The sequence below is a fragment of the Kogia breviceps genome, chromosome 15 (assembly GCF_026419965.1).
Source record: "Kogia breviceps isolate mKogBre1 chromosome 15, mKogBre1 haplotype 1, whole genome shotgun sequence".
Classification (NCBI taxonomy): Eukaryota; Metazoa; Chordata; class Mammalia; order Artiodactyla; family Physeteridae; genus Kogia; species Kogia breviceps.
In genome coordinates this window covers 42,598,323-42,615,149 of record NC_081324.1, presented here as the reverse complement: position 1 = coordinate 42,615,149, position 16,827 = coordinate 42,598,323, and positions in this window count along the sequence as shown.

The window sequence follows — 16,827 nt, the reverse complement described above, 5'->3', positions numbered from 1 at the left end:
ACAGCCATGATGTCATCTGGTCCATAACACTGTCATGGCACTTTAGGTATTGCCTATAAGACAGCATTGACTAAAGCAGAATCTAGTGCCTTAGAATTAATCTTGATAGTGAAAAGTAGCAGATTTGCAGTTTGCTAAAGACATAGTACTCACATCTCCAACCTAAGCAGTATAGTGAGGAATTATTCTGGTGGTTTTGGCATATTACCTATGCCAGAATCCCTATCTCAAGTACCTGTGCAAAGCAGTCCTTTTAGTAGCAGGCACCATCTTAGTTTTGATCATCTTTCCCTCTTTTGATTTTTCCTTTCCTCTTTCAAGGGATAGAGTCCTAATCTTCTGGTGGGAAACTTTGTTCCATCATCAAAGCAAGTCACTTAAAAATATAGGTGAGGGCTTCCCTGGTGGCGCAGTGGTTGAGAGTCCGCCTGCCGATGCAGGGGACACGGGTTCGTGCCCCGGTCCGAGAAGACCCCACATGCCGCAGAGCAGCTGGGCCCGTGAGCCATGGCCGCTGAGCCTGCGCGTCCGGAGCCTGTGCTCTGCAGCAGGAGAGGCCACAGCAGTGGGAAGCCTGCATACCACAAAAAAAAAAAAAAAAAAAAAAAAAAAAAAAAAAAAAAAAAAAAATAGGTGAATTGGTTAAATAAATACATATATACATATATACATAACACGAACAGGTCTCATGAAGTACCTTTCAGTAAAAACACTTGTGAAAGAGAAAAAAAAGAATCTCCCATCTTTGCTCAAGCCTCTGTATCTATGATCAATGAGAAGGATCCTTTATAATTTCTAAGTTTACTCATTTGTGTTTTGCTTTTCCTGAGAAAGTTCTGAATAATAAATTGTAATATTTATGCTATCATTTATTTATTGAACACTGGCACATGCCAGCCTGTGCACTTTCCTATACTCAGATCTACCTCTTGGGTAGATATCATCCCCCCCTTTTCTTAAATGAAATTGTCATTTGTAATAAGTTAAATTACTGGCCCAGAGACCAGTCATTAGTAGAGTAATATTACTGTTCAGTAATTAGTAGAGTAATATTCACAGAAAATTGTGACTAAAATCTGTGCTCTTCACAACACACTACTCACAGAGCCTGTTTTACAGGAAAATCTAAAAGCTCATCCCCAACTAGGTGTTTAATTATTGTTTACTCTTCTTATTTCCTGTGAAACATGAACCAGACAATATGGTCAGGATAATCAAGAGTGACATGAGGATGAGAGTCAGAAAGAAAAGAACATGTTTTCTTTAGTTGGGATCCTGTCAGGAAATAGATGGAACACTCAAGTAAGGACACAGAGGAAAACTTAATAAAGGCACTATTTACACAGTGCGCTGCCCAGGAAGCAATATAGAATTAGTTGAAAGCAGTCTTAGATTAGTTGTAAATGTATACTGCAAACTCTATGGAAATCCCTAAAAAGATTCTTTAAGAAGTATATTTGATATCATAAAAAAGGAGAGTGGAATAATACAAAATGCCCAATTAAAACCCCCAAAAAGGCAGAAACAAAGGGAAGATTAAAAAAAAAGAAACAAATTCAACAAATTGAAAACTGATACTACCTAACTTCAAGTCTACTATAAAACTGCAGTAATCAAGCAGTGTGGTTTCAGTGGAAGAATACACAAATGAATCAATGGAACAAAATAGAAAGCCCAGACATAGACCCAAACAAAGTCAATTAATCTTTTGCAAACGAGCAAAGGCAATTCAATGGAGAAGGATAGTCTTTTCAACAAATGGTTCTGGAACTACTAGATATCCACAAGCAAAAAAAAAAAAAAAAAAAATCTCTACAGCAATCTTAGACCCTTCACAAAAAAATTAGGTCAAAATTGATCATAAACCTAAATGTAGAATGCAAACCTTTAAAACTTCTAGAAAATAACATAGGAGAAAATCTAAATAACTTTGGGTTTGGTGATGACTTTTTAGATACAACACCAAAAAAGCACGATCCATGAAAGAAAAAATTGATAAATTGGACTTCATTAAAAATTATCTGCTCTTTGAAAGATGCTGTTAAGAGAATGAAAAGTCAAGCCATAGACTGGGGGAAAATATTTTCAAAACATATATCTTATGAAGGGCTTGTATCCAGAATATGTTTTAAAACTCTCAAAACTCAACAACAAGCAGCTCTTTTTTTCTTATGGCCCAAAGATCTGAACAGACACCTTATGATTCAGGCTGATATCTGTGAAAATAGGCTGGTAAGATGAGGCCCAGGCTATAATGCAGTCCTGAGAATGTCTCACCCAAGCCAAGAGGGAGCTCCAGGGCAACACCTGTCCATTATAGGAGTCCTGTGTTGGGCAGCAATGGCCTGGTTCTGGTATTGCTGCCATGGTACCACTGTCGTACTCAGTCATTAACTGGATCCTGGGGAGAGCATGGCCTCAGTGTGAATGCTATGAGGCATCCCAAAGTTGCATCAGCAAGAGGCTGCCAGCTAATTATATTAACTACATCATATTCTTTCTCACAGGGACATCTGAGCTGGGCATTTCCATGGCTTTCAAAGCAGTTTTGAGTTATTACTTGGTGTTCTAGTTCAGATGTACATCCCCAAAGAAGTCCATTTAACAATCCAGGAACAGTTACTCCAACAGGTAATAATTTTCAGCAGAGTAGATCATGAACTTTGACAAAATGCAATATGAGCTCTAGTGCAGCTTCCCAGAGGCTCTGTAAAACATCTCAACTTGTGACAAACTCCCTTAATACTATTGCAGTTACCAAGACAAAAGGCAAGAAGCAGGACAGTTTACACCTTGAAGATGCTGCACAGCACTTCACAACTGCAGGTGCAATTGGAAACTGACAGCATTAGGGTTACTGGTAAACAGGTCAAAGCAGCACACACAAAATTAGTATATGTTGCCTTCAATATCCAAAGAGGTCCACCAAGTGTTTTGCTTCTTTGATTAGTGATAAGAGGTGCCACCATTTGTATCTCTCTGTAGAAAGTATCTTGACATGCTTAAGACCACCAGACCCTAAGAAGCTTCATATTTGTGGGAAAACCTTGAGTATTTGCAAGATATCTTCCATTCTCTGGAATCCATGTGTTTTACTAAGGCATCGAGGGAAAGTTCATTTTCTTAATCACCAGTAAAATTAGCCTTATTTCATTTACACAAGGAAGTTGATTATATGCTCTGAAATTCTCAAATGATAAAGGGTCCTCCAGACTACATTAGGAAAGAGAGGTGAAGATTTGTCATATTGTTATGGCAGGAAGTGAAGGCATATTACTGTCTTCCAAATGAATCTAACTTGTTTCTGATTGTATCTGCTGATAGGAACCGAAAAAAGGGGCATTTGCTAAGCCTATAATTGTATAGCATGGACCAAGGGATCTGTTGATTTGCTGCATTAAAATAACACATCTGGAACCACAGTTGCAAATCACCAACTGAATTTTCAGCAATTCTACAATCATTCTCAAGACCCAAGTTACTTTTGCACCAAACAGGGAGGTAAAGTAAGGATATGTTAGGAATCAGTATCTTGGTTTCTTCAAGTCTTCAATCAAAGAACTACTTTGTGAAATTTCTCTGGAGATGTGGCATTATTACTTTTGGTTTATTTTCTTGCTGAGAGATAGGATTAGGTAAAGGGGCTTCCACTTGGTTTTTACACAATAATAACTACCACTTCATGGGCCACAGTATCACTGCTGAGATTCTACTAAATGCTAAAGATATCCCATTTGCACTATACATTTTTGGAGTAGGGTAATAAACATGTGATTGGTATATGGTCACAATGAAACTAGTGGAAGGAGAAAGGAGGACAAGTTCCATGTATCACCTAGGATTTCTGTAGTCCTCACTCTGACTGTAATACTTTATGGCATTTTGGGTCTGCAGAGATAAGCATCATTTCAGAAGCAGGGCCTACTAATGTACAGAAGTTCTGGGTAAATTCCTTAACCTAGTGCATGTGGTAATGACCATTAGTCCTTGTGTGCAAGGTTTAGAGAAAGAGTCAGTCTATACTAGCAATTGCCCAGTTAAGGTATTTTATTTCTGGGAACTGGCTGAGGTCTGAAAGTAGGTAAGAGTATATGAATCCCTTAAGAAACATGATTTTGGTTTTTGCCCGACAGATCTAGAGACTTTCTGCCTATATGTGTAAAAAAGCACCTTATAGGCTGCCCAACCGTTTTATTCCTAGAGACCCCCAAAACAACAGGACTACAACACAGTTTCCTATGGGACACTTCATCTGATTGTCACTCTACCTGTGCTGTTCATTATGGTCATTGTTTTCACCTTTTATCTGACAGGAAAGTGCTGTAAGCAAAGGAATGACTGACATGAAGGGGGGTTCATGGAGACTGAGGATTCACCTGTGTCTGTCCAATGTTTTCCTTTTTACTGCTCAGTTAATCCTTTCTCCATCAATGCCCTTGGGTTAGCATAAGAGCCCTGAAAGTGTCCTGCTCTTACTTGGTGCTGGATCTCTGCCTTCATTAGAGTGATCCTTAGACATATGTTCCCTGAGATTTCAGGAGATGAGGAGTTCCTTGAAAGCTAACATAGAAGCTTTCTGATTTTCCACTCATGTTCTAAATTAGCATTCAAGGCCCTCAGTTTGTCATTTCTCTGTATGTGCTATACAGGATCATATGAAAATTCAAGTGATCACCTAGCCTTTATAATCATTATTGTTTCCACAGGACTAGTTAACAAATCCAGTTTATCTCCCAACACCTTACTTTCCATATAGACTTCATCTTATGCTACCACTAATAACAGTTTGAATATCGATAATGCCATCATATGACTCATATTACTGTTACATTTCTCTCTAGTGAGCAGTGTTCACTAGTGCTCCTTAGCTAGGTGAGAAAACCAATTGCAGAAGTTCAATTTGAAGTTCTGTTTTCTGGAACCACAGTCACTTCTGCTATCAAATCCAGTTGATCCTTGAACAACTCAGAAGTTAGGGGTGCCAACCTTGGCAAAGTCAAAAATCCACTATAACTTCACAGTAGGCCCCTGTATCCATGTCCCTGAATGCAGATTCAACCACCCTCAAATCAGATTGTGTAGTGCCCTATATATTGAATAAAACCCATGGTGTTCAAAGGTCAACTCTACTGTAACAAAGTATGAACAGGAAAAAGAAGGCATTCTAAAATGGTAATGTGGAGAGCTAAATAAAGGGATAATTCACAACATGTAAGTAGGTTCAAGGGAAACCAAACTATTAGTGAAAATTCCTGGGAATAACAAAAAGGGGAGCTGTTACCACCACAGCCTGATGATGTAATGGGAAACAGAGGTTAGCAGAACAAAAAAAATGAGATATAATCCTAGAAGAGGATGTCTGACAAGAGTTCTGACCTTCAGCAACCTGGTAGGAGTGAAATGGGAGAATGATTACCCTAGTAATACTCTCTTCTTACCCTCCAGTCTCTCACTGGTGTCCCCATTAAGAGATAGAACCTAGAGAGCAAGGGTTCCCATGGACTTAATCCAAATAATTCAGCCTTTTAGTGCACAGAGTGGTAAATGGTACAGAAATGGATCCAAAGGAGCAAATAAGAAGTATCCAGCAGAGTTTTAAATGCTCTTATGATATCTAAGAAAGCACCCTGAACCCATATGACTCAATGCGGACCTAACCTCATAGTAACAGATAATAGGAAATAGCAGAAATTCCAGATATTTTGGATAAGGATCTAAAGCAGGATACATGAGCCTCACTTTCTGGTTAAAGATGCCAAGCCTCAGAGAGAAGTCTCTAAAACCAGCATGGTTTAATGACAGTAAGTTGAAATTGTGACCGAGAAATGCCACATGGAGATAATCTGAGAAAGTCCCTTAACTGCACGTGCTCAAGTCTCCTACAGCCATAGAAGAGGGAGAAAGCATAAATGAAATTTTCCAAAATCACCACCCTCCTCGAGAGGATTGTGGAAAGTCTGAGATACCTGGAGGAGTTGAAAAAGCTCTCCAAATAGTCATGAGAGTCCACAGCCAACCAATAAAAGGCACAGTGGGACCTTAAACATGGCTTCAGATGCCAGTGAGACAAGATGCTCACATCAGAGACCTTAGAATGAGCCCTGTCTCAGTTTGGCAGCATAGGACAGAGGATATGCCACACCCATCATTGACAGTTGGACGAACCATCTTGGGAAGAAGTTTTGGATGTCTCTGATTTGACTGATTACAATTGAAATGAAAAATAATGAGATGTCAGAGCTTACCTGAAACTGATTAGAGTCAACTATCAGCAATCAGTCAGAATGCATGTTCAAAAAACAGAGGTTGTTAAATAAACAAATAAAAAGTTACATTTGCCCCTTGAATATCTGACTTGAGAAATCCTACCCCAAAACCTGTAAACACACACGTATATATAGTATATTCACATAATGTGCTGCACTAAGGGCACTTTGAGCAAAAGTTTAGATTAGGGGGAACAGAAATAATTTTCAATATCCATAATTCTGTTCTGATTACCAACAGGCATTTCAATGTATAATTTCAAAAAAATACTTTACCCAAATGGCACACTGGGTTAATCAACACCATTCAGCTTAAGCTGTGTACATTTTATCTTCAACACATATTTCTATAACTCAATATCATCAGGAAGTTATATTTTTAAAGCAGTGATATATTTGCAGTTATTTTCTCTTACTTGAATGTGAGATTAATTCTAATTGAGTGTACTTAAAATTTATAAATTTTACAAAAGGAATAGTACAGTTATTAGCCTTAATGAAGCCCCTGTGGTGTGTCAGCCCAACCAGTGACTATTTACCACATGTCTTATTTGTTCTTCAAATTCTTCCTCTGCCACAACATGCTATTGCTAAGCTAATTATAATGTAGAATTCCCATTAAGTTTATGTGCATGTGTTGCCTTGCAGTCTTCAAAATTTAATCATGACTTCTGAAACAAAAATTTCCATTCTAAGAAAACTGTACTTTCCATTAGAGTTTAATAAATTAGAAATATAAAAGTAATGTTTTTTCCTGATTTTCAAAATTTAACAGTGAAAATGTCTAACTAATGAAAAACCATTTATGCTTCAAATGAACACAACATATGCCAGGTTTCAGCCCCAAGACAGTTTTTATGACCAAGTCACCAGATCCTAAAAAAGAAATTTTTATGGTAGAAATGTCACTTCTTTAATATACACACAGTAATTTCAAGGCTTTTGTCACTAATTATTTTTTTTAATAATCTAGAGGCTCAAAAATGATTCTTGATTTTAATGCCATGTTGTCTGTTAAAATGTTCTTTTATATTTTCTCTTATTAAATTTATCTGATTCAAGATGTATTTTTCATTGAGAGATTTATATACCTAGCTAGAAACACACTCTAACAAAAGTAGTGCTTCTAAGGCTACGTGGTCTACAGGCTTCATTCAGAAAACATTTACATCAGAAAGATTAAAATTCTCCTTAATTTATTATTAAAAATAAAGGATCTCTCCATTTACTTATTTAGTAAGTAGCTTGTATTTAGCTATTCTTTTTGGCATTCTTAAATGCTTTGCTGCTCATCCCATTGATTTCCAACCTCATTTAAAATGGAAGAAGAATGAAATATGGCAAACATTTATTACACTTACTGAATATTTATTACATACCAGACACTGCTCTAAATGTTTTACATTCATTAATTTATTTAATCATTACAGTGATTCTCTGGGGTACTTACTATTATAGGTAAATAAACAAAGGTAGACTTCCCCAAGATATCACAAAATCAGTAGGTGATGGAGAAAGCAGTCAAATGCAGGCAGCTGAGTTACAGATATACTCTTAGCCCCTTTGCTGCACCACCTCACATAGGAGAAAACATAGGAAAATACAGACTGTTCACTCTAAAATCACTGTCTTTTATATTTTAAGTACAATTTTTGTAATCAAGTCCTATGACCTCCCTCACATACCTCTACTTAGTTTCTACTGTAAGCTTGCATGTGTCTCCACTCCTACGCACTTTCCAGAGAAGCCTTTCCAGGATGGCTCAATTCTGCTTAGTAAGGGTCAAACCTGTTGTTTCCCACAGAGTTTTAAACAATGGGAAATGAGAGCTCACTATTCCACTTAATACATGAGAAATAAGGAAGATTAATAGGGGGTTGTCAAAAATAGGCTGTGAAATCCAAACTTAAGAGGAACAAATAACTGAAGAGGTTAAATGTTTGTATCACCTAGTATTGATCCTTCAGATATCTCACTGGAAAATAAAGAATGTAACTAAACAAATGTATGGGTATTACTATAGTCAGTTAGACTTAATTTTTCTGATTTAAAGATCCAGCATTCCTACCATGCCACAGAGCTTTAACGTACTCTCTTGAAATTATTAATGACAATAAGCATCCTCAAGCAATTCTTTTTAGTTAAAAGAATTTTAGCAATTATATTTGTTATTAGCATTGGTTTATGGCTAAATGTATTAGCTCATGAAATTACTTTAACTTTTAGGTCTAAAATTATTTATTTTATTTAATATGCAGTTGAAAATGAGAAATGATTTTCCCAAAGTAGTCTACATCAAAAGCTCTTTGTGAAAAAAGTGTTTATTATAAGAAGAAACTATCCATGCATTGAGTCATTTATTCATTAATTCAGCAAATGCTTATTGAGCACTTAGCTATTTGCCAAATATTTTTATTGCAGTGAACAAAACACACAAAGGTCCTGCCCTGATGGAGCTTACATTTTACTGCAGGATACACTCAAGTACTCCATACACAAATGAATACTTATAAAGTCAGGAGCTGAAAGAAAGTTAAGAAAGGTTAAGGGGATAGAGTAATGAGAGTGGGTGTTATTGAGATGTATTATACAGGAAGGCCTTTTGGGGAAGTTGTCATTTGAAAAGAGGCTGAATGAAGTGAGGAAATAAATCATGAATAAATACTTGGAAGAAGAGAGCTGGGAAGATGGTGGAAGAGTAAGAAGCGAAGATCACCTTCCTCCCCACAGATACATCAGAAATACATCTACATGTGGAATAACTCCTACTGAACACGGGTAGAAGACCTCAGACCTCCCAAAAGGCAAGAAACTCCCCATGTACCTGGGTAGGGCAAAAGATCAAAGAATAAACAGAGACAAAAGAATAGGGATGGGACCTGCACCAGTGGGAGGGAGCTGTGAATGAGGAAAGGTTTCCACACACTAGAAGCCCCTTCGCGGGAGGAGACTGCAGGTGGCGCAGGGGGGAAGCTTTGGAACAGCGGAAGAGAGCACAGCAACCGGGGTGCGGAGAGCAAAGCGGAGAGATTCCTGCATGGAGGATCCGTGCCGACCAGCTCTCACCAGCCCGAGAGGCTTGTCTGCTCACCCGCCAGGACAGGCGGGGTCTGGGAGCTGAGGCTTGGGCTTTGGTCGGATCTCAGGGTGAACACAACCTGAAGGGGTTAGTGCACCATGGCTACCTGGGAGGAAGTCCAGTAAAAAGTCCGGACCTGCCAAAGAGGCAAGAGACTTTTCCTTCCTTCTTTGTTTCCTGGTGCGCGAGGAGTGGGGATTAAGAGCGCTGCTTAAAGGAGCTCCAGAGACGGGCACGAGCCGCTGCTATCAGTGCGGACCCCAGAGACGGGCATGAGACGCTAAGGCCTCTGCTGCTGCCACCAAGAAACCTGTGCGCGAGCACAGGTCACTCTCCACACCTCCCCTCCAGGGAGGCTGTGCAGCCCGCCACTGCCAGGGTCCCGTGATCCAGGGACAACTTCCCAGGGAGAACACATGGTGCACCTCAGGCTGTTGCAACAATCACGCCGGGCCTCTGCCGCCGCAGGATTCCCCGCATCCGTGTCCCTCCCTCCCCCCGGACCTGAGTGAGCCAGAGCTCCCTAATCAGTTGCTCCTTTAACACTGTCCTGTCTAAGCGAAGAGCAGATGCCCTCCGGCGACCTATACGCAAAGGTGGGGCCAAATCCAAAGCTGAACCCCCGAATCTGTGTGAACAAAGAAGAGAAAGGGAAATCTCTCCCAGCAGCCTCAGGAGCAGCTGATTAAATCTCCACAATCAACATGATGTACCCTGTATTGTTGGAAAACCTGAATAAACAACGAATCATCCCAAATTGAGGAGGTGGACTTTGAGAGCAAGATATATTATTTTTTCCCCTTTTCCTCTTTTTGTAAGTGTGTATGTGTATGCTTCTGTGTGAGATTTCGTCTGTATAGCTTTGCTTTCACCATTTGTCCTAGGGTTCTATCCGTCCGTTTTTGTGTTTTTTTTTTTTTTTAACTTAAAAAACATGTTTTTATTAATAATTATTTTTTATTTTATCTTCATTTTATTTTATCCTCTTTCTTTTTTCTTTCTTTCTTTCTTCCTTCCTTCCTTTCTTTCTCTCTTTCTTTCTTTCTTTCTTTCTACTTTTCCTCCCTTTTATTCTGAGCTGTGTAAATGAAAGGTTCTTGGTGCTGCAGCCAGGAGTCAGTGCTGTGCCTCTGAGGTAGGAGAGCCAACTTCAGGACACTGGTCCACAAGAGAGCTCCCAGCTCCATGTAGTATCAAGTGGCGAAAATCTCCTAGAGATCTCCATCTCAACACCAACACCCAGCTTCACTCAACGACCAGCAAGTTACAGTGCTGGACACCCTATGCCAAACAACTAGCAAGACAGGAACACAACCCCACCCATTAGCAGAGAGGCTGCCTAAAAACATAATAAGGCCACAGACACCCCAAAACACACCACATGATGTAGACCTGCCCACCAGAAAGACAAGATCCAGCCTCATCCACCAGAACACAGGCACTAGTCCCCTCCACCAGGAAGCCTACACAACCCACTGAAACAACGTTAGCCACTGGGGACAGACACCAAAAACAACGGGAACTATGAACCTGCAGCCTGCGAAAATGAGACCCCAAACACAGTAAGATAAGTAAAATAAGAAGACAGAAAAACACACAGCAGATGAAGGAGCAAGATAAAAACCCAAATGACCTAAGAGATGAAGAGGAATTAGGCAGTCTACCTGAAAAAGAATTCAGAATAATGATAGTAAAGATGATCCAAAATCTTCGAAATAGAATAGAGAAAATGCAAGAAACATTTAACAAGGACCTAGAAGAACTAAAGAGGAAACAAGCAATGATCAACAACACAATAAATGAAATTTAAAATACTGTAGATGGGGTCAATAGCAGAATAACTGAGGCAGAAGAACGGATAAGTGACCTGGAAGATAAAATAGTGGAAATAACTACTGCAGAGCAGAATAAAGAAAAAGGAATGAAAAGAACTGAGGACAGCCTCAGAGACCTCTGGGACAACAATAAATGCACCAACATTCAAATTATAGGGGTCCCAGGAGAAGAAGAGAAAAAGAAAGGGACTGAGAAAATATTTGAACAGATTATAGTTGAAAACTTCCCTAATATGGGAAAGGAAATAGTTAATCAAGTCCAGGGAGCACAGAGAGTCCCATATAGGATAAATCCGAGGAGAAACACGCCAAGACACAATCAATTAATCAATATGTCAAAATTAATCAAAATATGTCAAAAATTAAATACAAAGAAAACATATTAAAAGCAGCAAGGGAAAAACAAGAAATAACACACAAGGGAATCGCCATAAGGTTAACAGCTGATCTTTCAGCAGAAACTCTGCAAGCCAGAAGGGAGTGGCAGGACATATTTAAAGTGATGAAGGAGAAAAACCTACAACCAAGATTACTCTACCCAGCAAGGATCTCATTCATATTTGATGGAGAAATTAAAACCTTTACAGACAAGCAAAAGCTGAGAGAGTTCAGCATCACCAAACCAGCTTTACAACAAATGCTAAAGGAACTTCTCTACGCAAGAAACACAAGAGAAGGAAAAGACCTACAATAACAAATGCAAAACAATTAAGCAAATGGGAATAGGAAGATACATACCAATAATTACCTTAAATGTAAATGCATTAAATGCTCCCACAAAAAGACACAGACTGGCTGAATGGGTAGAAAAACAAGACCCATATATATGCTGTCTACAAGAGACCCACTTCAGACTTAGAGACACATACAGACTGAAAGTGAGGGGATGGAAAAAGATATTCCATGCAAATGGAAATCAAAAGAAAGCTGGAGTAGCAATTCTCATATCAGACAAAATAGACTTTAAAATAAAAACTATTACAAGAGACAAAGAAGGACACTATATAATGATCAAGGGGTCGATCCAAGAAGAAGATATAACAATTGTAAATATTTATGCACCCAACATAGGAGCACCTCAATACATAAGGCAAATACTAACAGCCATAAAAGGGGAAATTGACAGTAACACATTCATAGTAGGGGACTTTAACACCCCACTTTCACCAATGGACAGATCATCCAAAATGAAAATAAATAAGGAAACACAAGCTTTAAATGATACATCAAACAATATGGAGTTAATTGACATTTATAGGACATTCCATCCAAAAACAACAGAATACACATTTTTCTCAAGTGCTTATGGAACGTGCTCCAGAATAGATCATATCTTGGGTCACAAATCAAGCCTTGGTAAATTTAAGAAAATTTAATTGTTTCAAATACCTTTTCCGACCACAACACTATGAGACTATATATCAATTCCAGGAAAAGATCTATAAAAAATACAAACACATGGAGGCTAAATAATACACTACTTAATAACGAAGTGATCACTGAAGAAATCAAATAGGAAATCAAAACATACCTAGAAACAAATGACAATGGAGACACGACAACCCAAAACCTATGGGATGCAGCAAAAGCAGTTCTAAGAGGGAAGTTTATAGCAATACAATCCTACCTTAAGAAACAGGAAACATCTCGAATAAACAACCTAACCTTGCACCTAAAGCAATTAGAGAAAGAAGAACAAAAAAACCCCAAATTTAGCAGAAGGAAAGAAATCATAAAGATCAGATCAGAAATAAATGAAAAAGAAATGAAGGAAACCATAGCAGAGATCAATAAAACTAAAACCTGCTTCTTTGAGAAGACAAACAAAATTGATAAACCATTAGCTAGACTCATCAAGAAAAAAAAGGAGAAGACTCAAATCAATAGAATTAGAAATGAAAAAGAAGTAACAACTGACACTGCAGAAATACAAAATATCATGAGAGATTACTACAAGCAACTCTATGCCAATAAAATGGAAAACCTGGAAGAAATGGACAAATTCCTAGAAATTCACAACCTGCCAAGACTGAATCAGGAAGAAATAGAAAATATGAACAGACCAATCACAAGCACTGAAATTGAAACTGTGATTAAAAATCTTCCAACAAACAAAAGGCCAGGACCAGATGGCTTCAGAGGCTAATTCTATCAAACATTTAGAGAAGAGCTAACACCTATCCTTCTAAAACTCTTCCAAAATATAGCAGAGGGAGGAACACCCAAACTCATTTTATGAGGCCACCATCACCCTGATACCAAAACCAGACAAAGATGTCACAAAAAAAGAAAACTACAGGCCAATATCACTGCTGAACATAGATGCAAAAATCCTCTACAAAATACTAGCAAACAGAATCCAACAGCACATTAAAAGAATCATACACCATGATCAAGTGGGGTTTATTCCAGGAATGCAAGGATTCTTAAATATACGCAAATCAATCAACATGATACACCATTTTAACAAATTGAAGGAGAAAAACCATATGATCATCTCAATAGATGCAGAGAAAGCTTTTGACAGAATTCAAAACCTATTTATGATAAAAACCCTGCAGAAAGTAGGCATAGAGGGAACTTTCCTCAACATAATAAAGGCCATATATGACAGACCCACAGACAACATCATCCTCAATGGTGAAAAACTGAAACCACTTCCACTAAGATCAGGAACAAGACAAGGTTGCCCAGTCTCACCACTCTTATTCAACATAGTTTTGGAAGTTTTAGCCACAGCAATCAGAGAAGAAAAAGGAATAAAAGGAATCCAGATCGGAAAAGAAGTAGTAAAGATGTCACTGTTTGCAGATGACATATACTACACATAGAGAATCCTAAAGATGCTACCAGAAAACTACTAGAATTAATCAATGAATTTGGCAAAGTAGCAGGATACAAAATTAATGCACAGAAATCTCTAGCATTCCTATACACTAACGATGAAAAACCTGAAAGTGAAATTAAGAAAACACCCCATTTACCATTGCAACAAAAAGAATAAAATATCTAGGAATAAACCTACCTAAGGAGACAAAAGACCTGTATGCAGAAAATTATAAGACACTGATGAAAGAAATTAAAGATGATACAAATAGATGGTGAGATATACCATGTTCCTGGATTGGAAGAATCAACATTGTGAAAATGACTCTACTACCCAAAGCAATCTACAGATTCAATGCAATCCCTATCAAACTACCACTGGCATTTTTCACAGAACTAGAACAAAAAAAATTCACAATTTGTATGGAAATACAAAAGACCCCAAATAGCCAAAGCAATCTTGAGAAAGAAAAATGGACCTGGAGGAATCAGGCTCCCTGACTGTAGACTTTATACTATAAAGCTACAGTAATCAAGACAGTATGGTACTGGCACAAAAACAGAAATATAGGTCAATGGAACAGGATAAAAAGCCCAGAGATAAACACACACACGTATGGTCACCTTATCTTTGATAAAGGAAGCAAGAATATACAGTGGAGAAAAGATAGCCTCTTCAATAAGTGGTGCTGGGAAAACGGGACAGCTACATGTAAAAGAATGAAATTAGAACACTCCCTAATACTATACACAAAAATAAACTCAAAATGGATTAAAGACCTAAATGTAAGGCCAGAAACTATCAAACTTTTGAGGAAAACATAGGCAGAACACTCTGTGACATAAATCACAGCAAAATCCTTTTGACCCACCTCCTAGAGAAAGGAAAATAAAAACAAAAATAGACAAATGGGACCTTTTGCACAGCAAAGGAAGCCATAAACAAGACCAAAAGTCAACCCTCAGAATGGGAGAAAACATTTGCGAATGAAGCAACTGACAAAGGATTAATCTCCAAAATTTACAAGCAGCTCATGCAGCTCAATATCAAAAAAAAACCCAATCCAAAAATGGGCAGAAGATCTAAATACACATTTCTCCAAAGAAGATATACAGATTGCCAACAAACACATGAAAGAATGCTCAACATCATTAATCATTAGAGAAATGCAAATCAAAACTACAAGGACATATCATCTCTCACCGGTCAGAATGGCCATCATCAAAAAATCTAGAAACAATAAATGCTGGAGAGGGTGTGGAGAAAAGGGAACACTCTTGCACTGCTGGTGGGAATGTAAATTGATACAGTCACTATGGAGAACAGTATGGAGGTTCCTTAAAAAAGTACAAATAGAACTACCATACGACCCAGCAATACCACTACTGGGCATATACTCTGAGAAAACCTTAATTCAAAAAGAGTCATGTACCAAAATGTTCATTGCAGCTCTATTTACAGTAGCCAGGAGATGGAAGCAACCTAAGTGTCCATCATTGGATGAATAGATAAAGAAGATGTGGCACATATATACAATGGAATATTACTTAGCCATAAAAAGAAATGAAATTGAGTTATTTGTAGTGAGGTGGATGGACCCTAGAGTCTGTCATACAGAGTGAAGTAAGTCAGAAAGAGAAAAACAATACTGTATGCTAACATATATATATGGAATCTAAGAAAAAAAAAAGGTCATGAAAAACCTAGGGGTAAGACGGGAATGGAGATGCAGACCTACTAGAGAATGGACTTGAGGATGTGGGGAGGGGGAAGGGTAGGCTGTGACGAAGTGAGAGAGTGGCATGGACATATATACACTACCAAACATAGGATCGCTAGTGGGAAGCAGCCGCATAGCTCAGGGAGATCAGCTCGGTACTTTGTGATCACCTAGAGGGGTGGGATAGGGAGGGTGGGAGGGAGGGAGACGCAGGAGGCAAGAGTTATGGCAATATGTGTATATATATAACTGATTCCATTTGTTATAAAGCAGAAACTAACACACCATTGTAAAGCAATTATACTTCAATAAAGATATTAAAAAATACTTGGAAAAGTATCGTTGACTGAGGGAACCACATATTCCAAGTCTCAGAGTCAGGTAAATGAGGTGTTTCTGCAATTTTTACTGTATTTATACTAGTGGTGGAGGGTAGAACTGCTTTCTGCAAAAATATAGCCTTAATTGGGAATTAAGATTAAGAGCAGATCATGCAACATCTGTACAAATGTGAAATCAGAGTATGTAGAAGTCATTGGTACCACAAACTGGGTCACCCAGGCAGGTAGCTAAGTTTGAATGAAGGCAACCATAGTGAATATTTAAAGTTCACAAAAGCAATAGTTTGAAAATCAGTTGGCAATGCTTATATCGGAACAGGGCTGTCAAGAGCTGAGAGAGTTCAGAAGACAATAAGTTTCTAAGAGCATGGACCAGTCATTCGAAGGGCTTGAGAGACGGTCAACCCACATAGCTGAGAGCTACCCAAGGCTGGGGGTGCATCTGGCTAGGTGAGGGATGCTGGGAAAGGAGCCTTTTTCTTTCTTCGAGTAGGTTCTTACCCCTAATGTACCAGCTGAGCAAAGCAAAGCTTTCTCTCCTGCTGAAGTAACCTCTCGATACTTTGGCTCCCTTTGGCTAGGAAAAATCACATATAGACCCAGTGCATTGTGCTGGCGTCATTACCCTGTTCACCAATAAAATAGAAGCTAATATGCATTGCTAACATATGTAAAGAAAAGACAAAATTTGATGTATTATTGGAAGAAAACTTAGGGCAGTGTGTCCAAAAGTCAGTGAGTGAGCAGGAGTTCTAGGAA